The sequence below is a fragment of the Scardinius erythrophthalmus genome (genome assembly GCF_964197995.2).
Source record: "Scardinius erythrophthalmus genome assembly, chromosome: 6".
Taxonomy (NCBI): domain Eukaryota; kingdom Metazoa; phylum Chordata; class Actinopteri; order Cypriniformes; family Leuciscidae; genus Scardinius; species Scardinius erythrophthalmus.
In genome coordinates, this window is record NC_138226.1 from 12217108 (window position 1) to 12236823 (window position 19716).

At 41.7% G+C, this 19716-nt stretch overlaps 1 protein-coding gene across 1 annotated transcript in view; it reads right to left on the bottom strand.

Annotated features, from left to right (window-relative positions):
• lrp1bb (low density lipoprotein receptor-related protein 1Bb) overlaps nt 1-19716 on the bottom strand; it is a gene marked incomplete at its 3' end in the record, with an annotated part of 323276 nt that overhangs the window by 193538 nt on the left and 110022 nt on the right. The window lies entirely within an intron of this gene.

Consider the following 19716-nt stretch of genomic DNA (forward strand, 5'->3'; position numbering starts at 1 on the left):
TTGTTTCAATTTGCTAAGCTTTGAGGGATGCAAATGAAAATGGGGAACAATCCAGTTGATTGAATTTAGCTTAAAATGCACTGCCAGTGATTTAATTTTGTGGCAAAAACTTTCCTTCAGCACCATTTCCTGTCTGTTGTTCTTTAAGAGAAATGGCTAATAGAATGGGCACAGGATTCTCATTTACAATTCACCCTTCCTCTTACCTATCCTAATGAATGTTAATTTAATTAGCAGGATCAAGCCAATACATCTCGTACTGTAAAAGTAAGGTTTTGCAATGCAATGAGGTTGCAGAACCAGTTTAATAAAACAGGCAGTTGTTTCAAAGGAGAAATGTCTACAACAACAACAAAAAAACGAACTAAATAAAGTTTGGTGTCAGTATGTTTTTTTTTTTTTTTTAAATAAATTCTATTTTAAATATATATTTAAAGAAATTCTTACTAATTCTTACTTTTATTCTACTTCACACATTCAAGTTGATTAAACTTGACAGTAAAGATATTTGTAATGTTACAAAAGATTTCACATAAATGTTTCTAAAAAAAATGAAAAATAGTTATCGGATTCAAAAAAACATTAAGCAACACAGCCGTTAACAAACCTCATGATAATAATAAGAAAATGTAGCTTTGCCATAAGAGAAATAAATAACATTTTCGAATTTATTAAAGCATTTTATTATTAAGCATTTATTAAAGCGTTATTTTAAATTCTAATATTATTTAAAGTTTATTACTGTTGTTTTTACTGTGTTTTTGATCAAATACATGCACACACACACAGAGAGAGACACACAATGCAACGCAATAAAGTTGCAGAACCATTTTAAAGGAATTTTCTTGAAGTTATTCAAATTATGAAATGATGAACATAACCAAAAAAGTTAATGAATTTAAAACTCAAATTAAATACATTTTACACAATGATCAAATATGTAGTCATAAGCATGCAAAAACACTGCAGAAACAACATTTTTCAGGAATTTACAAAGATAGACTCGAGATAAACAATGAAGTTCACTAAAACTTGTTTTACAGTAAATAATAGCATTGCTGTAAATAGCCTTTTTCTCCATAAAAAAAAAAAAAAAAAATATATATATATATATATATATATATATATATATATATATATATCAACAGTCTGTAAATGCAGCCACAAATGCAAATGTGTTTACTTGAAAGCATTCCTCTGTACAGTTAACAGACGCTTACATATAGACTATACGTTGTTTAAGCTATTCTGAATCACAGTGAGTGAGTGAGTGAGTGAGATATATAGATAGATAGAGAGAGAGAGATAGAGAGAGAGAGAGAGAGAGAGAGAGAGAGAGAGAGAGAGAGAGAGAGAGAGAGAGAGAGAGAGAGAGAGAGAGAGAGAGAGAGAGAGAGAGAGAGAGAGAGAGAGAGAGATGGAGCCAAAGCCTCAGAGATATCTATTGACACGGTTGCACCAAGCAGCTGTTTAAAGATTCATGAGTCACATAGGTGACCCTCATCTGCTTGAGCAGCCACAAGAACACATAAAACACGTCTAAGTGAAACATCGACTTCCATCTCGCACACTGTGAATATGTCACATTGCACCTTAACTGCATTGGTATCAATTACCATAACTGCAACACAGCCACTTAGTGTGAGATTTATAGCTTGTGTGACAGGACCCCTTACAAATCTCCGGAGTCCCAGTTTCCTCCGAGCTCTGATCCTGCACCACTGAAAACATCCTCCGGAAGAGTCGGGGTTATTCATCGGCTTTCATTTCGAATTCATAAGATAAAATGACGCCATAATTAAGGGGGTCGTTTAGTGGGGGATTGTCATCCTTTAACATATAATAAGTGTATGATTTACTCGCCAATGCACACTTCTGCTTTCCAATAACAATCAATCTCTTCACAAAAGCATCTCATTGTTCACACAGACATTTTTTTTTTCTCTGTCATGGAAATGTGCAGAAACATTTTTTTAGACCTCCTCTTTCTGAGCCCCAAGGATATTCTAAATTAAGGAAAGTCAAATGTAAGTGACCTCAACTTTGCATACTCATATTTCAAATGTGAGTACAAAAGGCAGGCTAATAAACCTCACAACCTTGTGGATTTTCTTTAGAGTTGGAGGAGAAGATACAAGACAGCCTTTTCAATTAAAACATCATTTGTTTCAATCCACGGCCTCTCTACATGCATACATGACTCAGCAGATATAAGTGTCAGAGGGATTTCTGGGCACAAATATGTTGATTAATATCCATGCTAATTTTCAATTAAAATTGTACAGATATACTGGCAAACATCTCTCTAATTATACATTCATGATGTGCTTTTCCATTATTCATGAGTAAATACAGCAGCAAAACAACTGAGGAGGCACATGTCACATGCATTGCTCTGTTAACGCAGTGGAGTGAGGGGCTGTGACAAACTGTGATTATCCTAATAAAACTGCATTGTCAAATACAGAATCATTCCACTCACAAACTGATTGGGGACTAATCTAATCAGATGAGAGGGAGAGATGAATATTCAGGAGTTTCAGATGCACCATGCCGGATAACACAGATGGCGTCTGTGCAGTTGAAGGATGATAGGAAATTATTTCTCTTCACCCTGTACCGAATTAGAATCCAGATAGCACTAGTGGCAAAACATCCTCCATCATGAGAAAACTCAGGAAAGTGGAGGCGGAAAACACATGCTTATGATACTTGCATGTAGGAGACCTGTCCAAAAAAAAAAAAAAAAAAAATACCATTGGAGATGAGTAACGTTTATTAGTATATACTGAATATGTTGTTTACATTTATGCATTTGGCAGATGCTTTTATCCAAAAATGATCTTATCAGTTTACGCATTCCCTCAGAATCAAACCATGACCTTGGGATTACATATAGTCTCAGCCTCAGACATCATGCCCACAGACCATTGTCTGAACGTCTGATACATAAGGCCTGTGATGCAAGATGGCCTTAATGTCACCTGGAGCAAACTTCAGGCACCCATGAGATATGGAGAGTGCCTGAAGGTCTCTTACTCTCCTCAGAGAAGTAATGGCTAATAAAAAAAGCTACCTTGAGGGAAAGGTTCTTGGCCTCAGCCGACTCCAGAGGTTTGAAGGGGGCCTCGACCCGCCCGAGGGTGAATATTGAGCCCCCGGCCTGTGGAAGCAGGTCCCTCCTCAGATGGTTGCCAGGAGTGCTATGATGTCTGAAAACCATACCTGGGCTGGCCAGTATGGGGCAACTAGAGGTAACCTGATCCCGTCTCGACGGACCCTCTCCAGAACTCCGGGGAGCAGAGCAATCGGAGGAAAAGCGTACAGGCGTAGCCTCGGCCATATGTACCATGGCATGAGAGAAAACCACAGTGGACAGTGGGACGTCCCTCGAGACACGAACAAATCCACTTCTACTGGGTTGAACCTCTCGCATATCAACTTCACCAACTTGGTGTGAAGTCTCCATTCTCCATTTCCCCAGAATGCATCTGCGCATAACCCAGATCATTCGGAACGGGTTCCCCCTCGGGGAATACCCCTTTGTTTTCAACCACCACTGCAGGGCCCTCATGTGCAGCAGGCCAAATGGAATGACGTTGGACACTGCTGCCATGAGCCTTAACACTCTCTAAAAATGTTTTACATTGATGGCTTGGCCTAGCTTTATCCTGGTCACCGTGGCCAGGATGGACTCGATCCGTGCAGGAAACAATTGTGCCTGCATTGTGACCAAGTTCCACACCACTCCCAGGAACGTGGTTCTCTGGGCTGGTGCCAACACACTTTTTTTCGTGTTGAGTCTCAACCCCAGCCTCTGGATGTGGGCAAGGACGACATCTCGATGCCGAACTACCAGCTCTTGTGACTGGGCCATAATAAGCCAGTCATCGAAATAATTTAGCACCCTGATACCCTGAAGCCTCAGCTTCTGCTCTAGCTCCTAGAGCTGCATCCATGCATTTGGTAAACGTGCAAGGGGAGAGAGCTAGGCCGAACGGAAGAACCCAACACTGCAGCGTGCATTTGCTGAAAACCGATGTGTCCCGAAGCACACTTGACGCTGGATACAAACATCGATTTCCTGAGGGCACAACGGAGAAGCGATTCTCTCTCGTCCTTCCACGGGGGGTACAGCCCTGCTATTTTCGTAACGATTTTCGATGTGTGGACGGAACACTGCCTGGCCCCAAGCCTGTGGGCAGACAGAGCTGCGTTCATTCGCTGCTCATCATATTAATTCCTTAAATGCAATGCAGCCATAAACACTGGACAAGTGAAACACGGTCTGAATGGTAGGCTGAATTAAAATATCTAACTTCTTAAAGGCAGATAATATTCCATATTTTTAATTTCTTATAATTAAATGCAGCCATAATCACCAGACAGTACTACTGTTTTAATATTTATTTATACTGTCTCGTAATCTAAACGCTGCCTCAGCAAACGCAAGTTTCGAGTCGTTCACAATATATTTGGCTTTCATCTCTCGAGAATAAAGTCAACGGGCACGAGGCTGAAACACCCGAAAACGCATGGCTGTGCGCGTCGAGATATTTCTCAATGAACACAGCCAGCACACTCAAGAGCTGACTGTGCATGCCTCGCACCCACACAGAATCTTTATCGCAGAGTAGACCCGTAATCTACGCGCTACCTCGGCAAACGCGAGATCCGAGCCACTATAGATTCTGTATTGCAATGCAGACCTTTAAATCTACGCGCTGTCTCGGCAAATGCGAGATCCCAGCCACAGAATCTTTATTGCAGAGTAGACCCGTAATATACGCGCTGCCTCAGGAGATCCGAGCCACTAGATTCTATATTGCAAAGCAGACCTTATACCAAATAGTTTGACACAGAGCACTTGCTGAAGAGCAAAAAGCTGCCGGCGTCCCTTTGTAGCTTCCATGTATGCCATCACGTTACATCATGACGCCGCACCAATCAGGATTGGATTAGTTTCATTCATACTTCAGATGCATTACACTAAGGGCGTTCCCCAAAGTGTCGTATCGACGCAGTTCGAGTTCCCTCGAAAGGGAACTCTACTAATCTGATAACGCGCAAATTAAAGAACACAGAAGCAGCTGGATCATTTCCATAATGACCAAAACAATCAACTTTTAAATATGACCAGCGCAAACCGTAGTAATTACCTTGTATGATTCATTTAAATACTCTCCTCCCATAAATTATGCATCTCAAACTCCTATGCATATGTAATAAGATCAGCCGCAAAAATAACCGTCCACGCCTTTCAGTGCAAATTTTTCACTGCGTGTCTTTAGTAAATCCTGACAGTAGTTTTTTAACGCCAAAATAGGGTTTGCACTGGCGCAAGCTGTTAGTGAATATTCCCCCTAGACTGTTTCAAATATGTCCAAGAGTTTTACACGCCGGCCTGTTATTGTAGGAGCATCGACTTTACATTTTCACATTTCAAACTGTGATTGGTTGCTTTACATGTCAGTCAGGCCCACTCTTGGTCGGTCCTTGGCCAATGAAAGCTGCTATGGAGTCTCACAGAAGGTCTGGCTACACAAGACTGCTAGACCCATGACTAAATCAAACTTTTTTTTAAATTGGCATCACATTTTGTGCAGGTTTCACTTGAAAAAAGATAACAAACGAACAATTGCATTTCAGCGCTTACTGAATAATGCATTATAATTATAAGAAGGCAGGCTCAGGTGCTAAATTGTTATTCAACCTCTAGTAAAAGAGGAGCTAGTCTAAAGTTGGTGTAATTGCATTGATACCTTTTTCTAAATAAAAAAAGCAGTTTAAGTCCTCTTACAAATGCACACATTATTTCACTCGAATTCATTACTGTCCAAGGTCTTCTGCCATGCTAGCTGTCTGGCTCTGGTGTTAAAAGGCCTTCAGGATGAAATGTAAATACGAGCCTCAATTTGGTGCCCAAAGTAACCAGAAGTCTCAGGAAATCAAATGATTTGGACTGAACAATAAGCATACAGATGGAGTCCGCACTCTTGCTCCATACAAAGTAGGGCCTTGACAACTGAACATTCTGGATCATTTGGCCTTTTCATTAACTTGCTGGAATGGGTGCAGTGTCACATTAAAGATTGTCCACTGCCAAAATAAACTCTTCCTGTAGTCCCTGCTTTCCCTGTTCCTCACATATTGCTTATAATTAAAAAACCATGGTGATATTTACCCACTTTTCTCATTGTGAAATAGGAAAGATCAGCTGGGAGTTGCTAATCCATCTACTTAATGTGTAACTAAAGGCTTTCATATGAAATCATCCATTCTGTCTCTTTAATCAAGGAATCTAAAATAATGAATTCTTTCAAGGAAAATGGTAAAAAAAATTGCCATGGAAAGCACAAGGGCTGACGCAATGGCAACATTTCAGTAGTCAATACCAATACCTGCGAAATTTCAATCTCAAAACCAATGTTGTTAACACAACAAAATGTATATGATTACATGTAAATATGAATAAATATTGAAATAAATAAATGAATAAAAGCATAACATTTAATTAAAATTTTTCATTTCTTTATTCTTCAACAAAAGATTTAAAGGGTCATGAAACCCTAATAGTTATGTTTATAGAACATCATAGAAGACAATTAAACCATGTGTATATTGTGTTGTGTTTAATGGTCATTTCCAGCGTGCATTTGTGTGAAGTTTTGATGCTTTTAATGAGAGAAACAAAACTGTCTGAATTGAAGGCGTTGCTGTGTTGTCAGTCTCCCCTCTTCCCTCTTCGCTCCGCAGCTCACCATGTCCCCTTTTGTAGCATTTTTTTCAAACCTGTAGTGAGAACTGACTGCTGCAGAAACAGGGGGTTTCATGACCCTTTAATGTAAGAGAAGTCTTTTTTTTTTTATGTTGTACTTTAACAACATAATCGACAGAGACGAGCATTTACACTGCAAAACATACTGTGCATATCTGAGACTAATCTGATTTTTTATCATAAAAGAAACATAAAACATGTACATCTCTTAATAACAGGCAGCTGTATATGATGGTCCTTTTCTAAGGTCACAAACATATAATAATGTTTATTATATACAAACATATATATAATAAACTCCCACATTGAACACTCCTAAAGTCATTGCTTGTTTACCATAAGAAGGTTTCCCTTTATCCTTTCTGCTATCTCCATTTTCTCTCCTACAAAGTGATGCATTTTCACTCCCTTGCTTTAGGTCATTGACATTTGAAATGTTCAGTGCACTGGCATTTGAAAAAGAAAAGCCAGGTTAAAACTGACCTTGGACAGAAAAGCAAACTGTCCGCAGTACATGAGGTCCCTGGGCATGTCTTTTGAGCACCACTTTCACCAATATCTCTAAGAACCAAAGAAAAGCCTCAGGTCCAATAAAAACACAAGCTGAAAGACAGCTCTACAACAGAAGACAAAACAACCCAATATACTGTAGCTCCATGGTATACGTGCTGTCTCGTTTTCAGAAGGGATGATCATATGGGCCTCCATATGGGGTTTTCAGAATTTGAGGTCTCAATATGTTTATTTAATACATCATACAGCACAAGAGCACATGCCCCTAGATGCAATGTTCATATATATGCAAATAAGACTAATATTTGTGCTGCAACACTTTAAAGTGATTTGAAAGAACATATCTCCTCATAAAAGCTTGGACGAAAATGAGAGAATCACAACACAATCTTACTGGTCATCATCTTAGCAGCTTCTTTTTTCTTGGTTATACATTAAACCATTAAAAAGCTTTAAAATAACTTTTTTTTAAGTTCCATAAACAATGTATACATAATGTTTTTGTGCTAACGTTTAACATTATTAAAGACCAGATAACTCTGAAAAAACATTCCATTAATGTTACCTGCAGATTGATTGTTCATAAGTTTGAGAAAACCTTGCCTGAGTGGTCCCAGGGATTCGGACTGAATTATACACTACGATTTGGAATCACACTTAAAGTGATAGTTCAGTCAAAAATGTAAATTCTATCATCATTTTCTCACCCTCACATCATTCATAACCTATATGACATTCTTCTGCACATTATTATTATTTTTTTTTTTTATTAGCATCTCAAAGGCATTTTGCAAAATAATACAACATGGAATGTGCTTAGTGTTGTGACCGCTGGCTTTCATTTAAACAGAACCAAAGCTGAAAACCTAAAACTTACAGAAAACCACAATAATATATATATATATATATATATATATATATTTTTTTTTTTTTTTCCTGACTTGTAAACATTTGTTATTTCCTTCAGGATACACAAATCTAGTTTAAATTCACTTGTACAAACAAGGATTGAAATACTCTAAAAATGTGACACCTTTGACTGAGCAGCCACAACCCTTGTGGTTATGTACAAACATGTCACTTGAATTCCTTCTTTCTTGCTGGTTATTAGCTCTTTTAGCTATCAGCCTCTTGTTGATGCTCTTGGCAACAGTACAGCAATCTGTCAAGCTGTTGTATGTGTAGTGGCATTGTGTATTTTTCACTATCCTAAGAGAAAAGCATTGTAATTTCCCACCTTTTACTCTAAGAAACTGCATACACCATTTACATTGGGTGCAGAGTTTGTGTTCTTAAAATTGGTTCTGAGAGGCAGTGGCATTCATTCCCATGTCCACCTGGGTTTATCTTCAAATGTCAAAGAGATTAGCTTCAGGCCACACTGTCCGCATTTGTTATTTCTACATTAGGACACTTTTCACATGCCTCCCCTTCCACGTCCATATGTGGGGTTCTAATGAAAACACTTCGATTTAATGGATTTTAAAGACTAGGCGATAATTTCTGATGAGGATGTGTTTGATTTTTAATGGCACAGCTGACAGCCTTATTAAGATCTATGGATGACGATGATGATTTTGTGGCTTTGCCCAATTGACCGTTGGCAAAGACCCGCCCCCTTTAGTTACTGTAATTTAGTTACTGTGTCCGAAAAGCCATGCCGCTCTCATGCCACACCATGGTTCTCACGCAGAGAAAAATACATTGCGGAGCAAAGAGGACACTGACAACGCACTGACAGAAAGGACAGAGCAGGTTACTTTTAATATGAAACAACTTTTGTCTCAACTTTCAAATTTGGCCATATTTTAAAGAAATGTACTGTAAACAAAATATGCCGTTTTGTGGCTCTTAAATGTGTCGTGACAGATCGCTGTCGAGCCTCAATTAAAGGGGTGGTTCGGGATTTTTAACATCGGACCTCATTTTTAAGTCAGCCTGGTTGTTATTCATCAGTGGAGACATTTTTAAAAAAAAATTATCCAGTCCTTATAATTAGATAGTTAGCCGATGCTAGGCTAGCGCGAGTCAAGGGTAGATGTTAGCCATCCATTAAAAACCGTTTTACCCACTCCACAGTGCACCAAACGCAAATCAATTATAACACTAGACTATCGATGCAAATGTACGTTGAGAGAATAATGTTAGAAATCAAACTTACCTTTCATCTCAATGATCCCAAAGGAACTAGTTTCTCAGCAGCTGCGGAATTTTACTTTGCTCCAGTTAGTAATGCGGCAAAAAGTAAACACAGAAAAGAAGCGCACTACAGTGTGTGTAGTACATGTGTGTACCGGCTCACTCGGTTGCCTAGGTAATCAATATCACTCCGCTGCTGCTGTAGACAAGGCTTATGATTACAGGGAACAAATTATAACTAATGCAATGTGATGAAAGGTAAGTTTGATTTCTAACATTATTCTCTCAACGGACATTTGCATCGATAGTCTAGTGTTATAATTGATTTGCGTTTGGTGCACTGTGGAGTGGGTAAAACGGTTTTTAATGGCTGGCTAACATCTACCCTTGACTCGCGCTAGCCTAGCATCGGCTAACTATCCAAATATAAGGACTGGATAATTTTTTTTTTAAAATGTCTCCACTGATGAATAACAACCAGGCTGACTTAAAAATGAGGTCCGATGTCAAAAATCCCGAACCACCCCTTTAAAGCTGCTCGTAAACCGATCATCTCTTCCTTTTAGTTAATTTATAGCATCAAATAAACATGAAGGAACATCACAAGGATTGTTGTTTCAACCGCAGAAAGACGTCAATACACACCATTTTTCAAGTTTAAATCCACCGGCATTAATCTACTAACTCTCCTGACTGTTTTGTTGGACAAAAATGCCGGACTCGGTGGATGGCGGATTATGATTGGTCAGATCGCAGTAGGGCTTGCATAGACTAGTCGAGTAGTCGATAGATCGACTACTTCAACCACTATTCGACGCCGTCGGAAACAATCGACTACTCGAGCGTCCATTAACCATAAATGAATTAAAAATGGCGAACGTCACCAACAGACAACACACGTCAGATGTGTGGAAGTATTTCATCAAGCATGACAAAAATATAGTAATTGGCTAACTCTGCAAGAGGCAGTTCACATATTGCGTCTAAAAACGTGTGGAAAGCGCGGCCGTGCCGCTGTCTCCTACAAGCGCTTGCGCTCTCGCTCCCATGGCGTCTGTCGTTGCTATGCAACCAACCATGAACTGCGCTCTCCATGATGACGACGAAGAAGTATCAGCAAAGGATTAATTGATTTCTAGCCCTTGCATTAGCTTTACTACTATATATATTTCTGGAGATGAGAAGGAAAAACCCGCCTGGAAAAACTAGCGCACCACGTTGCTTCCATTATGAACGCGCTCGCCGCGCGCCTACATTTGAAATGTCGACCTTGAGCGCGAAAAAGACGCGATATGTGAACGGCCCCGTCTGAAATGAAAGGTAAGAACGGCTATTTATTTGGCTTTAGACTGTTACATGAAAATTTTAAAATGAAATGTCATAATTATAATGTTTTGAGAGTTTACTTATGTAATTGTTGCATTAGGCTATGAATTAACAATGTTTATTGATAAGATCTAGCTATTTCATGTCTTTTCATTTACAGTAGCATGAACCACGAGTAGTCGAGTAACTCGAGTATTGTTTTGATAAGAAATCGACTAGCAGAAATCAGTAGTCGTGCAACCCCTAGATCGCAGGGTGAATTAAACACTCACTTTTCAGAAATTTGCCCAGGTATGTTTTTCTCTTTCCTCACAAGCCAGTCTAGATGACTCAATAAACAAATAATGTGCTATTGTTTGATTGATGTTCACTTATCTTAATTCCTTAATACATCAATTACAATATCAATAAATCAGTCAGTCAATCAATCAGTCAGTCAGTCAATCAATCAATCAATCAATCAATCAATAATATACATCATTGTTGAAATGTTTATAAGTACAATACTTATACCTGTAAGTACATACTTGTAAACTATATATATATATATATATGTGTGTGTGTGTATATGTATGTATGTATGCATGTGTATATATATATATATAGCCTTTCATAGCATAGTTGTCACGATCCACACAAGAAACAGGGAGAAGATCCAATAGCAGTAAGTTTTAATAAGGAAAATCCGTAATCATAAACCAGTCCAGGCAGGGGTCAAAATCCAAATAAGCAGTCCAAAACAAGATACAAGCAAGAACAGGCAGGAAACAGAACACAGAAGTGGCGTGATAAATACAAGGACTCCGTAACACATACAAAAACAGACAGGATTTTATACACAGGGAACTAACAATGAAACAGGGAACAGCTGAAACAATGATGACGGAGAGCTGAGTGTAATTAACAGTGATTGGTACAGACAAGGATTGTGGGGAATGTAGTTCAATATGTGGATGACACCGTGAGGAAGGAGGACATCTAGTGGTGACCCAAGGAACATAAACCAGACACTGTGACATAACCCCCCCTCTACGGAGCGGCTACCAGACGCTCCAAGACATAACAAAAAACAAAACCCAACAAAAGTCCAGGAGGAAGGTGAAACGGTGGAGGATCAGGGGGAGGGATGGAGGGCCAGGACCATGGAGGGGAACAGAAACAGGGGGTGATGACTTAGCCGGTAGCCAGGGCAAAGCAGACGCCCAGACGGCCCATCGGGCGGCCAGGGCGGAGACTTTCCCTCGGGCGGCCAGGGCGGAGACTTTCCCTCGGGCGGCCAGGGCGGAGACTCTCCCTCGGGCGGCCAGGGCGGAGACTGTCCCTCGGGCGGCCAGGGCGGTGACTGTCTCTCGGGCGGCAAGGGCGGTGAAGACCCCTCGGGCGGCCACGGCGGTGAAGACCCCTCGGGCGGCCACGGCGGTGAAGACCCCTCGGGCGGCCACGGCGCAGGAACTGGAACAGACACCAACGGCTCAGGCACTGGAACTGGCACCACCGGAACTGGCACTGGAACTGGTACCACCAGAACTGGCACTGGAACTGGCACCACCGACTCAGGTTCAGGAACAGACACAGACACCACCGGTTCAGGAACAGACACAGACACCACCGGTTCAGGAACAGACACAGACACAGGAACTGGAACAGACACAGACACTGGCTCCGGCTCAGGAACAGACACTGGCTCCGGCTCAGGAACAGACACTGGCTCCGGCTCAGGAACAGACACTGGCTCCGGCTCAGGAACAGACACTGGCTCCGGCTCAGGAACAGACACTGGCTCCGGCTCAGGAACAGACACTACCGGCTCCGGCTCAGGAACAGACACTACCGGCTCCGGCTCAGGAACAGACACAGACACTGGCTCCGGCTCAGGAACAGACACTGGCTCCGGCTCAGGAACAGACACTGGCTCCGGCTCAGGAACAGACACTGGCTCCGGCTCAGGAACAGACACTACCGGCTCCGGCTCAGGAACAGACACTACCGGCTCCGGCTCAGGAACAGACACTACCGGCTCCGGCTCAGGAACAGACACAGACACTGGCTCCGGCTCAGGAACAGACACTGGCTCCGGCTCAGGAACAGACACTGGCTCCGGCTCAGGAACAGACACTGGCTCCGGCTCAGGAACAGACACTGGCTCCGGCTCAGGAACAGACACTGGCTCCGGCTCAGGAACAGACACTGGCTCCGGCTCAGGAACAGACACTGGCTCCGGCTCCGGCTCAGGAACAGACACTACCGGCTCCGGCTCAGGAACAGACACTACCGGCTCCGGCTCAGGAACAGACACTACCGGCTCCGGCTCAGGAACAGACACTACCGGCTCCGGCTCAGGAACAGACACAGGCTCCGGCTCAGGAACAGACACAGACACTGGCTCCGGCTCAGGAACAGACACTGGCTCCGGCTCAGGAACAGACACTGGCTCCGGCTCAGGAACAGACACAGACACTGGCTCCGGCTCAGGAACAGACACAGACACTGGCTCCGGCTCAGGAACAGACACTGGCTCCGGCTCAGGAACAGACACTGGCTCCGGCTCAGGAACAGACACTGGCTCCGGCTCAGGAACAGACACTGGCTCCGGCTCAGGAACAGACACTGGCTCCGGCTCAGGAACAGACACTGGCTCCGGCTCAGGAACAGACACTGGCTCCGGCTCAGGAACAGACACTGGCTCCGGCTCAGGAACAGACACTGGCTCCGGCTCAGGAACAGACACTGGCTCCGGCTCAGGAACAGACACTGGCTCCGGCTCAGGAACAGACACTGGCTCCGGCTCAGGAACAGACACTGGCTCCGGCTCAGGAACAGACACTGGCTCCGGCTCAGGAACAGACACTGGCTCCGGCTCAGGAACAGACACTGGCTCCGGCTCAGGAACAGACACTACCGGCTCCGGCTCAGGAACAGACACTACCGGCTCCGGCTCAGGAACAGACACTACCGGCTCCGGCTCAGGAACAGACACTACCGGCTCAGGAACAGACACCACCGGCTCCGGCTCAGGAACAGACACAGGCTCGACTGCGACCATCTTGTCAGGGGACACAGGCTCGGCAGTCGTGACGTGAACAGCCTCGGCGGCGGCCATCTTGTCCGAAGACACAGGCTCGGCAGGCGTGAAGTGAACAGGCTCAGCGGCGGCCATCTTGTCCGAAGACACAGGCTCGGCAGGCGTGACGTGAACAGGCTCAGCGGCGGCCATCTTGTCCGAAGACACAGGCTCGGCAGGCGTGACGTGAACAGGCTCAGCGGCGGCCATCTTGTCCGAAGACACAGGCTCGGCAGATGTGATGTGAATAGTCTCTGGCTGGGCAGACGGGACGTGAATACTCCTGGGAAACTCTAGGATCTCGAATAGCGTCGAAAAATAATCCAAGAGCTTTTCAGCTGCTATGGCAACAGCGGGCTGCTCGGGCACGGCCTCCTGGATGACAGCGGGCTGTTTGGGCACGGCCTCCGGGACGACAGCGGGCTGTTCGGGGACCACCGGAACTGGGACCACCGGCACTGGGACCACCGGCACTGGGACCACCGGCACTGGGACCACCGGACTTGGGACCTCTGGAACTGGGACCACCGGAACAGGATCCACCGGAACAGGATCCACCGGAACAGTCACGGAGGGAGTCCCTCTTCTCCTCCTCCGTTTCGGGACCACCGGAACTGGGACCACCGGAACTGGGCTGGAAACCACCAACCCAGGGTCAAAGAGGGGCCAGAGTGTAGAGTGGTGTTGGTCTCTCTCACGTCCACCTCCTCTACTGCGGCCTCCACGGGTCCCTCGAAAAATGACCAATCGGGTCCCCTCAAAACCTTGCCCCCTCTCCCGCTCGGTGGCTGGGAAAGAGGCACTGGTAAACATACTGCTGGATCTAGATGTGACGGAGTCCTTCTGTCACGATCCACACAAGAAACAGGGAGAAGATCCAATAGCAGTAAGTTTTAATAAGGAAAATCCGTAATCATAAACCAGTCCAGGCAGGGGTCAAAATCCAAATAAGCAGTCCAAAACAAGATACAAGCAAGAACAGGCAGGAAACAGAACACAGAAGTGGCGTGATAAATACAAGGACTCCGTAACACATACAAAAACAGACAGGATTTTATACACAGGGAACTAACAATGAAACAGGGAACAGCTGAAACAATGATGACGGAGAGCTGAGTGTAATTAACAGTGATTGGTACAGACAAGGATTGTGGGGAATGTAGTTCAATATGTGGATGACACCGTGAGGAAGGAGGACATCTAGTGGTGACCCAAGGAACATAAACCAGACACTGTGACAATAGTAAACATCACAAATATGCAACCTTCAAGTGACCAGCACCTGAACCTTAACTACTACACCACAGCATCCCTATCCCCTAAAAAAAAAAAAAAGAATAGAAACTTCAATAAGAAAGTCCACGGGGCAGTAACATGCACAGAGCCCATTGTTTCTCACCATGTATTGGCATGTATCCTCTGTAAATCATTGGCTGGATTTAATTAAACTAATTCATCATCACGGAGTAATGTAATCAACATCCTATGAAATGGAGCCATCACTTCCTCCGCCGGGCTATGCCTTCCAATGCACCGCATGTTAATACATCACATTCAAAACCACTCACTCCTCAATAAAGTGTCCATACATCACACCAAAGCCCCTGCAGGAGAATCGGCACATTCACACTTCCATGCATTTTTAAACACTGCTATTCAGTCCCTTTCAAAAACCCAGTGCATTCAGAAGGCTTTGTGTTTGGATCCATAGTAAAGGCGAAAGAATTTATATACCCTAATCTTTTGATGTCTGTTGTTATGTAGATCACAGTATGGGCTCTATTCCAGGGGAAACACCTTAGTATTAATGTCATTCACATAAATAATGCATAGCTTCTTTTGAGAAACCGAGCCAAAAAGAAAAAAAAATTCTCTGCAAACAATTATTTGCAAAGGACATATTTTACTGCATTGTTTTCGAGTCTGCCAGTCCATTACTCTGGGAATAAATGTACTGTACTCATGAACACAGAATAACCCTTGGCTTGGTCCCAACTCAATAAAATCACAGGAGAACGCAGTTTCGAGCTCCACACAGGGTACAGAGATGCACAGATATACTAGAAAGGATCCACATACAGGAAATGATTCTATGACATTAATAATTGTAAAGATACAATTCGCATCCTGTCCTTTAAAGAAAATAGGCTACTGTTTGTGCTTTCTACCATGCTGTTATGCCGACTTGCCTTCAGGGGATGTTGGTCACCCAAACCGCTGAATGGATGATGAAATGCATGTTCTTTCGTGACTTTCATTGAATACAATATGACTGTTGTCCAAATTGTCTACCACTTCCTGCCATCTTAAAGATGTTATTTGTCCTTTTTTCAATATTAAAATGTTCACACAAAGAAAGTCATTGGGGTCCAATTTTATCTGAACCCCAAAATTCTTCAGAATATCGTCATTTGTCTTACATAAAATAATTAATTATGACAGAGTATTAACAAAGTTATTATTAATAAAGTAAATTATGACAGAATAAAATTTCTATAATTAAGCTGATTGGTAGGTTGATTTTTCCAACAAAACTCATATGGTCATGTGCAATGTGATCTCATGTGTAGGTATATGTACATGCGTATATGTCCAAATGTAGAAAATTGTACAAGTAAACATTACGAATGAATAACAACAAATATTAATGAGATCAGACTGTCTTACTTCACAGAAAGACATACTTCACAGTACTTTACAGCTGGCAAAATAGGCTTTCAATAAAACTTGGCTGCCTCTATAGCAGAAAGGCAGGGGAAAAAAAATCATCAGCACTACCTGACTAGTGAAAACGGAGAAGAAAAAAGGCTGTTGTCTTCCCTTTGGCCAAATATATTGGGAAACTTCACCCATAATGCACTGGGATACACTAACCAGAGTCAAATACCTCCATGCTTTAGTAGGAAATACTACTTAGTAAACTTTTAGTTGTAATGGTGTTGACCTGTATTGTTCCACAGTGTTTTAGGTCCAACAGAGGAGAAAAACTGAAAGAAACTGCCATTCTGTCAGTTCTGCCTGAACCAAAACGCTGTCACATACAGATAAGAAAACTGTTGCCATGGTGTTTCATTTTTACCATAATGCTGTTTAAAGTAGACATACAGTAGTACAATACAATTGTCAGTTATAAACCTGCTTATACAATAACTGTTCTGTTAATAACCCTCTGTCGATCCGACTGTCTGTGGGTGGGGATACTCGGTCCAGATAATATGGAGAATGAGTAAACATTGTTCATTTTCATATATGAAATTAACAATGAAAGTTGGTGATACTAGAAACTAGAGATTAGAAAGCTATCCATGTAGATACAGTAGCTCTGGCAAAAGCAATGTTGAGTATGAAATGTACTAATCATGATAGATGATCAGTTGAACATGTCTAGAATAATCTTATAATGCACCTTTCCTTAGTTTTCTATTTGTCTAACAGAGAATTTATTTGAAAGGGGTTTAAACTGCCACCACATAACATACAGGCACAAATTATTTACAAAGTCGAGGTGTTAGTTTCATCATTACTGCGGAAGGTAAAGGTCCCTATGCTATTGTGCCTCACAGTAGACAATTTCTTCACTGAATGAAAACCATCTGTTTGCTCTCCTGCCTCTAAGCTTAGCTTATACCAACAGAGTTCTCTTCAACAACAGCAGGGGGCTAATGTAGGCTTTAGTAGTTTGATGTCATCCAGAGGTATCGTGACAGCTTCGCTGTCAAGGTGTTGAAATATGCTCTTTTCACAAGGCTGCTGGTGACAAGCTAGTGATTTTGTCCCTAACAAAAGCGGAGGAGTGAAAGAGAAGACGGCAGTGAAAGTCAAAGATCTGTCAAGACAAAAAAGAGAATCTCTAACTATGGAAGCAAAATAACTGCCAAGAAAAATTGTGCATTCCACAATATAGTAAGATAAAATCTTTACAAACTCAATGTAACCAGACCTGATATAGCATTAATATTATAGAGATGAGTGAATGAACAGAAAGAACATCCACTATCATTATGTATAAGTGTGGGAATCAAAGTAAATTCACAGTTAGATAGATAGATAGATAGATAGATAGATAGATAGATAGATAGATAGATAGATAGATAGATAGATAGATAGATAGATAGATAGATAGATAGATAGATAGATAGATAGATAGATAGATAGATAGATAGATAGATAGATAGATAGATAGATAGATAGATAGATAGATAGATAGATAGATAGATAGATAGATAGATAGATTTGGGGACTTGTGACATCACACAGGCAAATGCATTTGCTTAACAGCTGACACTTGCCTACACCGTATGCCTTCGCATCAAAAGCAAATAGAACCCATTATAATCACTGACGCTGTCTACACTGGCTGCAGTATACAGATACCCATTCACTTTACTCCACGTGCTTGAGTCTGCCGACAAGAGGACAAATGGAAGAGTAAACAGAAGCGTAAAGGAACGTTCGCTTTGACACGTCCTTTGACACAGCTCGTTTGAGTCAAACCTGTACAGACTTCATAGGGACACCAGCATCAGGAAAAAGTGGATGGATGATTATATGTTTGTTCAGAGAATTTGACCGCAGATTGTTTTGTAAATGAGGCACAGTGTAACGGAGAGTTTGCAACAAAAAAAAACTTTTGTTGACAGATGAAGCAATCTGCTGTATTGGATCTGATTTCAAATGCTTCATCTGTAAATGACGGTTTTATATGCATAATGTTTTCAAAACACTCACATGCAATAGCCAATCATAACAGTGGATGTTTACTGACCAGCCTTAATGGATCCGCCCCTTAAAAATGTATTATTTCAGACAGAGGGTCAGAATGAAGGTTGAAAATATTCTTTTCCCCACATACTGTATATATATATATTTTGGTGTGCAAAAAAACTTTAGTAACCTTATAAGTGATCTTCAAGGACTATATAACAACAACAATAATTAATAATAATAATAATAATAATAATAATAATAATAGTGCTGTCAAAATTAGCGTGTTAACGCATGCAATTTTTTTTTCAGTTTAATTTTAACACAGCATCCGTTTTTTTCTGTCATCCTTTGGCTAGCGTTACATTTTATGATCAGGCTCAGAAAATGCTTTTAAACCATTCAAGTGTGACAAGACAAAAGAGAACTCTTAACTTAACAAACTGTGAGAAAATGAAATGCGTGTCAGATCCGAGTCATATGGGACAGCAGCAGATCTTAAAGTGACAGCAGTCTAATAAACCAGTTGCTGTGATGTCTGTCATTAATGTTCATTAAAGAACAACAACAGAGAAATAGCAGAAAAAATTGTAGCTTTAATAAAGATTATTCTATATTTAAATTATAATTTATGCAGTCAAGACTGTAAAGTGTTCGATAACTTTATTCAATTTCTGTATATTTCCTACCTCTTAGACAGGTAGGAAGGCTACAGGTAAATATGACATTTATTATAATTTTATGAGTTTATGTGAACATTGTTTTAAGTTCACTTAAATTAAAAGTTTTTTTAAAGGTACACTATGTAATATTTTTGTAATAAAATATCAAAAAAATCACTTGCACATTGTGATATATTTCCTGCAGTTGTGTACTTGCAAAATCCCAAAAGTTTCCAAAGATTTTTTATTGGTCATTGTCGCCTGTCAATGACGTAATATCTGTAATATCCGTAATATCCAGGGATAACGTAATATCCGTTATCCCTGGTTTTGTACTGCCATAGTAACCATGGTGACAGACATGGACAACTGCATTATGTCTAGCAGCACACTCACACTGTTGTTGTTTCGTTCAAACATTATGGACCATGGCAAGCAGACTTTGGGACAAAAGGAGAAATAAAACGAGGATCAATATCGGCGTGGCGTTTTCGAGATGCCGCGAGCTCCACGTCCGCGACTAACTTCGACTT